This window comes from Macaca fascicularis, chromosome 7 (genome assembly GCF_037993035.2).
Source record: "Macaca fascicularis isolate 582-1 chromosome 7, T2T-MFA8v1.1".
NCBI lineage: Eukaryota > Metazoa > Chordata > Mammalia > Primates > Cercopithecidae > Macaca > Macaca fascicularis.
The window spans coordinates 118,505,332-118,519,350 of NC_088381.1; the positions used below are offsets into that span (position 1 = coordinate 118,505,332).

Sequence of the window (14,019 nt, forward strand, 5' to 3'; positions counted from 1 at the left end):
CTTTCTTTGTCTAACTTTGATATCAAGGTATCAAGGCTATACTAATTTTATAAAATGAGTATGGACATTTCCTTTTTAAAAAAATTCTCTGTAAGAATTCTTGTAAGATTAGGATGATCTAGTTTGAGAAAACTAGTCTATTAAACCTCCTGGACCTGACATATAAGATTTTGAACTATTCATTCAATTTCTGTTTTGGTTATAGAATAATTAAAGTTTTCTATTTCTTCTTGAGTCAGTTTTAGTAATTTACATTTTTCTTGAAATCTATCCATTTCATCAAGCTGGCATAAGGTTGTTCTAAGTTTTCTGTTATTTTCTCTGCTTAATTTTGTTTACATGTACCTTCCTTAGTATATCTTTTATCATGTGATTTCTCCTTTTTTCTTTTCTATTTATTTAATTTCTGTGCATCTGTATTATTATACTTTCTTTTGGTTTATTCTATATTTTATTCTTTGTAACTTAAGAAGTTGGATTCTGAGCTCATATATTTTCAGCTTTTCTTCTTTTTCTGATCTATGCATTTAAGGCTATAAGTTTTTTCTACATAACAATTTTGCTGTATCCTATATATGTTGATATGTAGTAGATTTATTATTGTTCAGTTTTAAGTATTTTAATATGTAATTTTAGTCCATTCTCATCCTGTAATAAGGACATACCCTAGACTAGGTAATTTATAAAGGAATTATAGAGGTTTAATTATAGAGGTTTAATTGACTCACAGTTCTGCATGACTGGGGAGGCCTCAGAAAACTTAAAATCATGGCATACGGGGAAGCAAACACATACTTCTTCACGTAGCGGCGGGAGAGAGAAGCGCAGAGCTAATGGGGTAAAAGTGCCTTACAAAACCATTAGATCTCATGAGAACTCACTCACTATCATGAGAACAACATGGGGGAACCACCCCCATGATCTAATTACCTCCCACGAGGTCCCTCCCCTAACACATGGGAATTACAATTCGGATTACAATTCAAGGTGACATTTGGGTGGGGACACAGAGCCAGACCATATCATTGTTCATAATATATTTTTTTACTCATGAATGTGGTAAAAGTATGGTTTTTTCTAAATTAATGTTTTGTTATCAATTTCATACTTTATTTTATTATAGTCAGAATATATGTTGTATTGCACCACTTTCTATGGTGATGGAAATGTTTTTTGTCTGCACTGTCCAGTATGGTAGTCACTAATCATATGTGGCTATTGAGCACTTGAAATGTGGCTAATTAGAATGAGGACCAAATACACTTAATTTTTGATTGATTTAAATAGTCACATATGACTACTGGCTACAATATTGAGCAGTTCATGTTTATAGAACACCCATGCTTTGAACTTGGTTGAAATTTGATTTATGTACTAATGCATTTTTAATTTTTATGAATATCCCATGTGCATTTGAAAAGCATTTCATGTTTTCTGATTTTTGATGCAGTATGCAATATATGTCCATTAGCTCAAACCTACTAAATGTATTGTTCATATCTTCTATACTCTGATTTTGAACTGCTTGATCTACCAAATACTGATATCTGATAGATACTTTAAAGTTCTCAGATAAGTTTTTAAAAAAAACATGAAGTGCATTTGTCAATTTCCCCTTCTGTTCTGTTATTTTGCTCATAGACCTTTGAGCTATGTTAAGTGCACACAAATGTAGAATTGTTATATCTTCCTAATGAGTTTAACCTTTTATTTTTTATGCCACAAACCTCTTTATCTCTCATGATGCTTTTTGCCCCAAAGTCTATTTTATCTGATATTAATGTAGGTGCTTTATATTTCTTTTGCTGGGTTGGTTTCTGGTACTACTGAGCTGGGATAGCTAGGGAAGGAGATTGACTGATATCCATAAAATGAGTCACCTTGTGTACCTAATTACCTTGAGGGTCCTCAGCAGTGAATGCCCTTTGGAGGACATTCACCTGGGACTGAATATCCTTATACTCCATGCCTGTTCCAAAGCTCTATCACATACTTTTTCCAAGTGCCTGAGTATCTGGTGGACGTGTTAGCTACTGTCCACAAATTGGTGTAGTTCTGTGCCTTTGCCATGTGCTGCAAGTCTCATGGCTGCTGTCAGTTCACATATCTATTCTTTCTGTTAGAAGGCAATAATGGCTTTTCCTTCACCCTGTCTTCCAAATGTCATTAATGCTTTTCATTGGCAAAATCTAAACAAGAGCTCTCCAAGAATGGATTGTAAGAATTGTAGTGCCGTAGTTTCACAGTCTCTGCAGTATATTTCCAATCTTTGCAATGTAGAGAACAGCTTAGAATGATGGAGATAGAATTGAGCATGACACAGACAAAATTCAGCAAAAGAGTAATCATCCATTTTCAATATAGCTGACTCAAAGATGATTAAAGGACTAGGTATTTCTTTAGAAAACAACTGTGTCTAAAACTGACTTTTTTTCAGTGACTACAAAGGTATATGTATTTGTTTTTCTTAGTGGGAATTATGCCTTCCATCTGTTTTTCTTAAAACATGTGAACATATTTTCTTATGATGAGATTTTTTTCTATACCATGATTTTGAGTGGCTCCATATCTTGTATAATAGAACTGTGACATAATTTATTTACAGTATCCTACAGTTAGACATTTAGACTGTTTCCAATTTGTCACTATGTAAATAATGTTGTTATGAACCTCTATGTAAATAAATACACATGGAATTGTTTTATTAAAAGGTATGTGTATTTTTAAGTGTTTTTCATTGTTTTCAATACTGAGTGTGTGTGTGTGTGTGTGTATATATACATATATATATATATTTTTTTACTAGTTATGATAGCCAAAAAGGCTATCTCTTTTTCCCCTCTGTCTAGTCCTTGATTTAGGAAGGCTGTTTTAATTAGTTTGTCTTTAATTACTAGAAAGACTTAACTTTCCCCTCATGTCTATTATCCATTTCTATTTCTATTTTTATTAGTGACTTACTTTTCTACACACACACATACACACACACACACATGCACACTCACAGTGCCCTCATCATCATGTCATTGTTCTTCTAGAGACATCCATTGAATGGTTTATGGAATTCGTTTGTGTCCGATATAAATAAATAGCTTGTTATATAAATGACTGACTTAACCTCTTCCAAGGCCTTCATATTGCAGGATCTGCATTAATCCTTTTAACCCTCTTCTTCAAAGGCTATCATTAACAGCAGAACTACCTGAGAGTCTGTACGGAAGTGTTTTGAGATCTATTACATATAATCCCATATCTCTATTGTTGCTCTAACATTCTTAAGATTCACATTTATGAGTTAGTATTTTGTTTTTGTTTCCTTATCTCTGTTTGTCTCTGTATAAACTCTTTTGCTGTTACTTTGGAAGTCATTCTCAGTTTTTCATTCACACAATGTTTTTTATGTCATTCTCTTTGAGTTCTACTGCAAGGAAGAGATATAAATAGTTTAAGAAAAAGTAATAGTTCTTTTTAATTTTAGTTGCCAAGAGATAGTTTCCTTGGTGGTATGTTTTTTTTCTGTATAATGACTGCAATATGCCCAGAGTGTGTCATCTTACTTAGTTTATGCTGGAAAGATAGAATTGTTTTTTACAAAGTTTACAATTGAGAAAATTAGAAATATACTTCCACAGCATTTCTAGTATATAAATATGATTATTCTCCACATTTGACATTTTTGAAGATTCCCCTTCTACATGGCTAAATTCAGTAGTGAGTGCCAGCTTCCAGTAACTCAGAACAGCACACAGAATGAAAAAGTCCCCAAAGTCCCTATAGTGATTGACTATAACACCAAGTATATAAAAAGGTGAAATGATATACAGACTGTCTCAACTTATGATGGTTTGACCTATGGGTTTTCAATTTTACAATGGTATGAAAGCGATACCTATTCAGTAGAAATCATACTTCAAGTACCCATATAACCATTCTTTTTTCACTTTCAATATAGTATTCAATAAACTACATAAGATATTCAACACTTTATTATAATATAGGCTTTGTGTTAGATGATCTCACCCAATTGTAGGCTAATGTAAGTGTTTTGAGGATGTTTAAGGTAGGGTAGATTAAGCTGTAATGTTCAGTAGGTCAGGTGTATCAAATGCATTTTCAAAATATATTTTCAACTTACGATGGTTTTATCAGGATGTAACCCTATTGTAAGTTGAGGAGCATCTGCATAGTTGGTTCTTTCCTTCCTTGTGAGCTGTACATTTGTATTATTCATAGTAAAGTGCTAGTCTCCATCTGGTTTACTTCTGACCTGTTTCCTGCCCCGTCTCTTTTTAGGATTTGCATAGTATTCTGGGAATTGAAACTGAGTTTAATTTAGCAAAACATGTTTAAGAAAAAAGAAATCTGGTGCTGAGGAAACTTGTTATGCATTCCAAAGGATTTTTGAATTAAAAAAAATTTAGAGACAGGGTCTCATTCTGTTTCCCAGGTTGAAGTACAGTTGCATGATCATAGATCACTATAATCTGATATTTCTGGACCCAAATGATCCTTCTGCCTCAGCCTCCCGAGTAACTAGGACTACAGGCATGTGCCACCATGCTTGGCTAATATTTTAATTTTTGTGAAGATGGCAGCTTGCTATGTTGCCTAGGCTTGTCTCGAACTCCTGAGCTTAACCGATCCTCCTGCCTCACCTTCCCAAAGTGCTGGGATTACAGATATGAGCCACCATGCCCAGCCTATTTTAGATTAACAAGGATAATATTTATTGTGTAGATAATATATAGTTACGAATAATGAGTCAACTGCATAACATTTGTTCTTAGTAATACCCTGCAGTCCAATATTTTTCAGTTATTTATATTAAATATATGTAAATAAATATTTATTGAGCACCTACTGTGTGTGAACTTCTGTTATAAGTTTTCATTTGTTTGTTTTTGTTTTTGAGACGGAGTCTTGCTCTGTCGCCCAGGCTGGAGTGCAGTAGCGCAATCTCAGCTCACTGCAACCTCTGCCTCCCAGGTTCAAGCGATTCTCCTGCTTCAGCCTCCCAAGTAGCTGGGACTACAGGCCCATGCCACCATGCCTGGCTAATTTTTTGTATTTTTAGTAGAGAGAGTTTCACCGTGTTAGCCAGGATGGTCTTGATCTCCTGACCTCGTGAACCACCCCGACTTGGCCTCCCAAAGTGCTAGGATTACAGGCCTGAGCCACTGTGCCCAGGCTGTAAGTTTTTAAGAAATACAAAGATGAATAAGACGGTCTCTGCTCTCTAAATATTTTTAGTCTAGTTTTTTGGTTTTGTTATTTTACAGAAACTGAAGTTTTTCTAAATAGTTTTTTAACAGCTTTATTGAAATATATATTCCACATAATTCACCCATTTAAAGTGTACAATTCACTGGTTTTAGTATATTCAGAGTATATTTAGTATATATAATTCTGAAATTATTATAATTTTAAAACATTTTCATTAGCTCCCAAAAGAAACCTTATACCTGTTATACCCTCCATACCCTTCCTACTCCCCAGCTCTGGGTAACCACCAATCTACTTTCTGTTTCTATAAATTTGCCTAATTCTATACGTTTCTATGTAAATGGAATTACACAACATGTGGTCTTTTGTTACTGACTTTTTAACATAGTGTTTTCAGGATTCATCCTATTATAGTATATATTGGTACTGCATTTCTTTTTATTGCTGAATAATATTTCATTGTATGGATATACCACATTTTATCTGTCCATTTATTTGTTGATACACATTTAGATTGTAGCTTTTCTAAATACTTTTATATGTAAATGTTGATTACCATAATTATATGTATGGGCTGATGTTAATGATAGGTTTCTTTCTTAACTTTAAGTTACATACAAACTAATGGCTATATATTTATAAATATTCCACAAATTCATTCTATTCTATTATTTATTTTCTCATTTAATAACAAATTATTTTTGTATTTTTATAAGTCTCTACACCAAGAAGGAATATTTAATATGGTATTTTGCTTACATTCACAGAATGAGACTTCTTTGTATAAAGCATCTCAGTATTTGATACTGAGTGATAAAGAACTATCACAACTCAGGTATTTGTTTTATTTTGTAGCCTGTGTAAGTCATGATTAATAGACAATATCCCTCCTTTTCATTAATTCCATGTGTAACTCTTCAAGAGCCTTGAACATATAAACATAAAGTTCAGTTATCTACCTAACCCACACCTAGTATACAAAGGCAGAGAAGGAAAGGATAATCAGATACCAATATGCACTGAAGTCTTTTCCATTACTCTCACCCATAATATCTACTCTCTTCCAAATCCTTTCAGATTTGTGCTCTGTCTTATCTTCCTGACCTGGCCCCTTATAACCTTTTCAACCTGCTCCATGCATACTGTACTACTTGCTATTCTTAAACATGCCAAACAGACTCTCCCACATACTTTTTTTGAGTTATGCCATACTGTACACACTGTATTATACCTTGAGTTATTTCTTATGATATATATTGGGCAATTGTTCCAAATGAACTTCCTCATTCTTTACAATTATATTTAACAAGAGGATGAACCATAATTTATTAATCAGTCCCTCATTGATGGACATTTACATTGTTTCTGGTGTTTTGCATATGTATGAGTATATCTGCGAATGAATTCTTTGAAATAGCATTGCTGGGTCAAGAATACATGTATTTGTGCTTTTCATAGTTATCTGCCAAATTGCAGCCCAAAGATGCTGTATCCATTTTAATTCCCACCTGTAGTATCTGTGAGTACAAGTTTACATCTGAACTAATGAAAAGAATTATTACACTTTTGATCTTTGTAAATCCAATATGTGAAAAAGTTATCAATGTATTTTTTCATTTTTATTTGCATGACGGTAAATATCTTTTTATATTTATGGGGTCATTTAATATTGTGGGTTTTGTCAATTGCTTATTTGTATCTTTTGTCCACTTCTCCTCCTCCAGGCATAGGTCTATGATTTATTTGGAACTGGTTTTTGTGTATGCTGAGAGCTAAGGGTGATGGCTCATTTTCCCCACACATGAATATTCAATTGATTTAGCATCATTTATTGAAAAGATCTCCTTTTCTCATTTATTGCAGTGGCACCTTTGTTGTAAATCAGATGATTGTATATGTATGGGTCTGTAGTCTTTTCTATCGGTCTGTTTGTTTATACTTGTGATATCACTGTGTTTTAATTACTGTAGATTTTAATTATCTATTGGTGTCTGTTAGTGTAAGTCCCCCAATTTTGTTCCTTTTCAAGGTTTTCTTTGTTATTCTTGGCTTTCTGCCTTTCCATATAAGCTTATTAATTTGCATAATAAATATTTATGCAGCAGAGAAATAAGCTTGTTAATTTGTACAGGAAAGATTGCTGAGAATTTGATTTTGGTTATAATCAATCTATTGATCAATGGGGAGCATTGACACATTTACAATACAGAGTTTTCTAATCTGAGAACATGTATATCCCTCTTTCAGTAACGTTTTATATTTTTCTGCGGAAGTCTTCAGTGTCTTTCATTAGATTTCAGTGGTATGTTGGAGCCAGCTCCTACTAGTTCATGAGAGCCGATCGGGTACCTCTCTTCCTGGCTCCACATTCAGTAAATCACATTGTGAGATTGAAGTGGGCCATGGTGGTAGTATTTATATCACAGAAATTGGCAAATGTCACAAATCAGGACTTTTCCCCACCTACCCACTGCTAAGAACTGGTTGTTAAACATGTGCCAACACATCACTTAGACTGATTACTAGATGATCAGGTTTTATAATGCTACATAAATATTTTTTCTCACTAAAAATAATTAAGTTATAATCTGCATACAGCAAAATTCACTTTTTAAATCTACTGCTCTGTGACTTGTGAGAAATGTGTATAATCACATTATGACTACCACAATCAATATTTAAAACTGTTCCATTACCCCAGATAATTTTCTCTATCTCTTTAGAGTCAGCTCTAAAATTGAATGTATCACAGTTATTTATCCATTTGCTAGTTAAAGGAAATTTGGGTTGTTCACAGTTTTTAGCAAATATGAATAAAACAGATATAAACATATTTGTGCAGGTTTGTGTCTGAACATGGGTTTTCACTGACTTTGGGAGAAAGCCTTCAGTATTTTAACAATAAATGTAACATTAGCTGTATTTGTAGATACCATTTATTGAATTAAGGAATTTTTCTTCTATTCCTACTTTTTGAGAGGTGTTTTTGGTTTTGTTTTCTTTCTTTAATCAGGAATGACTATTACATTTTCATACCTACTTTTATGCATCTACTGAAATAATCATATATCTGTCTCTGTTATGCAATGTGGTGAATTACATTCATTGTCTCTGAATGTTAAATTAACCTTGAATTCCTATAATAGATACCATGTGTTTGTGATATTTTAAAAATTTATGTCTAGATTTTATTTGCTATATTTTGTTTAGAGCTTTTGAGTTTATGTTGATGAGAGATAATGGCTTATGACTTTCCTTTTTTATAATGTTCTTGTCAGTTATTGGTATCAGAGATAGTCTGACATTATAAAATAAGTTGAGAATGATCTCTTATTTTCTGTTTCTTAGAAGTTTAAGATTGCTCTTCGCTGTTTTCTAAATGTGTAGAAGAGATCACCAGGGAAGCTGAGCCTGGAGTTTCCTTTGCATGAAGGTTTTAAATTATGAATTAAGTTGTTTTCTAGGTATAACAGTATTCATAGTTATTTGTCTTATGTAGTTTTTTTGTTTGTTTGTTTTTTGTGTTTTTTTTGAGACGGAGTCTCGCTCTGTCGCCCAAGCTGGAGTGCAGAGATGCGATCTTGGCTCACTGCAAGCTCCGCCTCCTGGGCTCACGCCATTCTCCTGCCTCAGCCTCCCCAGCAGCTGGGACTGCGGGCGCACGCTGCCACGCCCGGCTAATTTTTTTGTATTTTTAGTAGAGAAGGGGTTTCACCGTGTTAGCCAGAATGGTCTCGATCTCCTGACCTCGTGATCCACCCGCCTCGGCCTCCCAAAGTGTTGGGACTAGGGGCGTCAACCACCGCACCCGGCTGGTTTTTTTATAAGTGATACTTTTAATTTGTTCATTTCATCAGTTATCAAATTTATTGTCATAAAATTACTCATATCTCCATATTATTTTTAAAATATCTGTAGGATCTATAGTATCTTTTTTTATATCTAATATGGGTAATTTGTGGGTTTTTTCTCTTATTTTCTTTGATCAGTCTTATAAGTTAATCTCACTGATCTCGATTTCTAGTTCATTTATTTTTGACCATTATTTCCTATCATTTCTTGTCTTTGAATCTAATTTGATATTCTTTTTATTGTTTCTTGACATAGATATTAGCTTATGATTTTTTTCAAACATCTTTACTACTTTATACATTTCAAAGTATAAGTTTCCTCTAAGCAAGTTTTGTATATGTCATCTTTTTAATATTTCAGTATAAATAAGATACTACAACCTAACATATTGATTCAATATTTATATGAAAAGGGTCAAAATAGCCAAGATTGATAGTAATTAGAAGATAAGAGGGCTTGTCCCATTAATATATAATGACTTTTCATAAAGCTATTTTGATGAATATAGTATTGTATTGGTGCTGTCAAAGACAAATTGACAAATAGATCAGAACATTCATCAGGTCATTTAGTTTACAATATTTTCTAGTTTTCAGTATACTTTCTTCTTTATTCCATAGGTTATTTAGATTTATTGCTTAATTTCCAAACACTTAGAGATTTTCTTAATATCTTTTTGTTACTGATTTCTAGTTTAATTCCTTTATGATGAGATAACATATTCTTTATTATTATAATTCTTTGAAGTTTGTTGAGATCTGATTTATAAACCAGTACATAGGCTATTTGGTAAATGTTCCATATGAACTTAAAAAGAATGTGTGGTCTATAATTACTAGATGTTAGATAGGTAAGGCTGGCTAATGATACTGTTCAAATCTGCATATTTACTGATTTTTGTCTGAATTTTAAGACAGTGGAAAGAAAATTCCTAGAAAGATAAAACGAACCAGAAGTATCTCAATAACTATCGAGCTTTATTGGTACTAATATAACAATAACAATCATAACTATTAAAGAAATTGAAGAGGGCAGGCACGGTGGTTCACGACTGTAATCCCAGCACTTTGGGAGGCCGAGGCAGGCAGATCGCTTGAGGTCAGGAGTTCGAGACCAGTATGGCCAACATGGTGAAACACCATCTCTACTAAAAATACAAAAAATTAGCTGGGCTTGGTGGCAAGTGCCTGTAGTCCCAGCTACTCGGGAGGCTGAGGCAGGAGAATTGCTTGAACCTGGGAGGCAGAGGTTGCAGTGAGCCGAGATCGCGCCACTGCACTCCAGCCTGGATGACAGAGCGAGACTCCGTCTCAAAAAAAAAAAAAAAAAAAAAATTGAAGTGACAGTTAAAAATCATCTCACAAATAAAACACCAGGTTCACAAAGTTTTACATGTGAGTTCTATCAAACTTTCAAAGAACTGTTCACTCCAATCTTTTATTACAAACTTTCTTTTCTTTTTTTTTTTTTTTTTGTAAGACGGAGTCTCACTCTGTCACCCAAGCTGGAGTGCAATGGTGTGATCTCAGCTCCCTGCAACATCCACCTCCTGGGTTCGAGTGATTCTCCTGCCTCAGCCCCCCAAGTAGTTGGGACTACAAGCATGCACCACCATGCCCAGATAATTTTTGTTTTCTTTTTTTTTTTTTTTTTAGTAGAGACGGAGTTTTACCATCCTGGCCAGGTTGGTCTCAAACTCTTGACCTCAAATGATCTGCCCACCTTGGCCTCCCAAAGTGCTGGGATTACAGGCGTGAGCCATCATGCCCAGCTGCTAATTCATTTTATAAAGCTTGCAAAACTTTTATAATAAAACCACCCAAGGACAAAATAAGAAAGTAAAGTTATAGGCAACTCATTTATGAATATATATGCACAGTTCCTAAACAAAATCTTAGCAAACTGAATCCAGCATTATACTATACCCTGAGACTATTAGGTTTATATAAAAAATGCAAATATATATTATTTGCTACATTGATATGTTGGATGTAAAAAGCTATATGATGACCTCAATAGATGCAGAAGAGATTATTTGATAAAATCCATTATTTGTTTGTGATTTTTAGAAACTCTTAGTAAACTATACATAGAATTTCCTTCATTTGATATGATAAAATGTATCTATCAAACCAAGCCCAATAAAACTGTAACAAAAGTAACCCCAATAGGAAAATATTGGAGACATTCCCTTTAAAATCATGAAGTTATGCCTACTGAAATCAAAAGTTATGCCCATTATGACCCTTTCTATTCAACATGGCATTGAATGTCTAATAATTTAAGAAAAAAAAACATACATAAAGATTAAAAAGTTGGAAACTGTCATTACTTGAAAATTGTATTTCTGTTTCTATATTTTTAAAAAAAACCCAAAAGTATCTACATAAATTTTACAGGAAATAATAAAGTTTAACAAATGCTTCAATGTGAGACCAATGCATTAAAGCTAATTACAGTTTGTTATCCAAGCAACAACTAGAAAATATAATTAAAACAACAAATAAACCAGTCATAGCAACAAAAACTACAGTGCACCTGGGACTAAATGTAATAAACCTCTTCCTACTCCCCCAAATTATAAAAACATTACTGAAGGAGTTTAAAGACCAAAAATAGATGGAGAGATAGATCATGTTAATGTATTGGAAGACTTAATACCATGAAGGTATTGATTCATTTCAAATTGATCTATAAATTTAATGTAACTTCAGTAAAGAGTTCAACTAACAGATTGATTTTAATATTTATATGGAAAGGGTTAAAATAGCCAAGACCAATAATAATTAGAAGGATAAGAGGTGCTTGCCATACTATATACGATAACTTTTTATAAAGCTATTTTGATTAGGATAGTGTAATATTGGTGCTGATATAGACAAATTGATGAATGGATCAGAATTGAGAGCTCAGAAATGAGTCTGTGTGTGTGTGTGTGTGTGTGTGTAAAACTCTTACTTATGACAGAGATCTCATGGCAGACCACTTGAAGAAAGAAGGGGCTTTGACAGAGCTCTGAAAAAATTTGTTTCTCATGTTTAAAAAAAGTGGCTTTCTGTCTTCCACCCTACAAATAACAACTTCTGATGGACTAGGAATTTAAATATCAAAAGCAAACTTTAAAATTTAGAAAAGGCTGGGCACAGTGGTTCATTTCTGTAATGCCAGCACTTTGGGAGGCCAAGGCAGGTGGATCACTTGAGTCCAGGAGTTTGAGACCAGCCTGAGCAACATGGTGAGACCCCATCTCTACAAAAAATACAGAAATTAGTGGGATTTGGTGGTGGCGTGTGCCTGTAGTCCCATCTACTCGGGAGGTTGAGGCAGGAGGATCGATAGAGCTCAGGGGGTGGAGGTTGCAGTGAGCTGAGATCACACCACTGCACTCCAGCCTGGGTAACAGAGTAAGACCCTATCTCAAAAACAAAAACAAATACACTTAGAAGAATATATGTGACTATTGGCTGGGCGCGGTGGCTCATGCCTGTAATCCCAGCACTTTAGGAGGCCGAGGCCGGTGGATCACGAGGTCAGGAGATCGAGACCATCCTGGCTGACACGGTGAAACCCTGTCTCTACTAAAAACACACAAAAAAATTAGCCGGGCATGGTGGCGGGCTCCTGTAGTCCCAGCTATTCAGGAGTCTGAGGCAGGAGAATGGCGTGAACCCAGGAGGCGGAGCTTGCAGTGAGCCAAGATCAGCTACTGCACTCCAGCCTGGGCGGCAGAGCAAGACTCTGTCTCAAAATAAAAAATAAAAAATAAAAATAAAATATATGTGACTATCTTTCAGATCTTGTATATGGAATCATTTCTTAAACATGGCATACAAAATGTTAACCATGAAAGAAAATATTAATAAAATCTATTACATTAAAATTAAGAATGCCTTTCATCAATTATAGCTTAAGGAAGGAAAATGAAAAGGCAAGCTCTTAGAAACTAGAAGACTTTTGCTACGCATATAACTAACAAAGGGCTAGCATTCAAAATACATAAAGAACTACAAATCAATGAGAAAGACAAACTACCTAATAGAAAAATGGATAAAAGGAGATGCTTACCTTATTAGCAATTAGAGAAATGTATATCAAGACCACAGTGAGATACCAATTTATACCTCTGCAATTGACAAAAACAAAGTCAGATAAAACCAAGTGTTAGAAAGGATATGGATCAATAGGATGTTAAACTGATGGTGGAAGCAAAGCATTTATATAGCCACTTAGAAAAAGACAATTTTGCATCATGTGTTAAAGTTGAATATTTGAAAAACTTGCAACCCAGAAATTCCATTTCTATGTGCATTCTCAAGTACCTTTTGCATATGTGTAGTTTGTTACAAACAATTATTTCAGTCTATAGAAAGTTATGATCTAGTTTTCTGCACCAAAGATGTTTGTCTATCCAAAATATTATGTCTAGCTTGGGTCCATGATTCACATTTGTGTGCTCAGGTCATAATTAAATCATAGGCAAGGAGCATCATCAAATAAAATGTGTATTTGCTATTCTCAAAAAGGGCCTTTGTACTGAGGCTGAAATTAGATGGTAGGTAGGACTGTAATCAAACATGAATAGATAATAGCATTAATAACCATCACCATTAATTAAGCATGTACTGTTTGTCAGATTCTTCAATTTTTATTGAATGGAAATTACTTTGTTTAGTCTTCACAAAGGCTTTCTAATATGGGTACCATTATTAATCTTTTTAAAATGGAGCATACTGAGCCATTGGGAAGCTAAATAATTTCCACAACTTTATGTTGTAAATTGTAAGGCTGGGGTTTAAACAAAGGCTCTCTGACTCCGGCACCTGTGATACGGCAATAGAGAAGCTATTATCTTTCAGATAAAAAGTCAACTTTTCTTAACTTTGCAGAGAGAACAACTCTGATTCGTGGCTATAGGCAAAGGTCTGTTGTCTCTAGATGCTTTGT

The 14,019-nt window shown here is 34.1% G+C and overlaps 1 protein-coding gene across 2 annotated transcripts in view; it reads left to right on the forward strand.

Annotated features, from left to right (window-relative positions):
- ATL1 (atlastin GTPase 1) overlaps window positions 1-14,019 on the forward strand; it is a 73,327-nt gene that overhangs the window by 12,260 nt on the left and 47,048 nt on the right. The gene's annotated exons all lie outside the window — the stretch shown is intronic.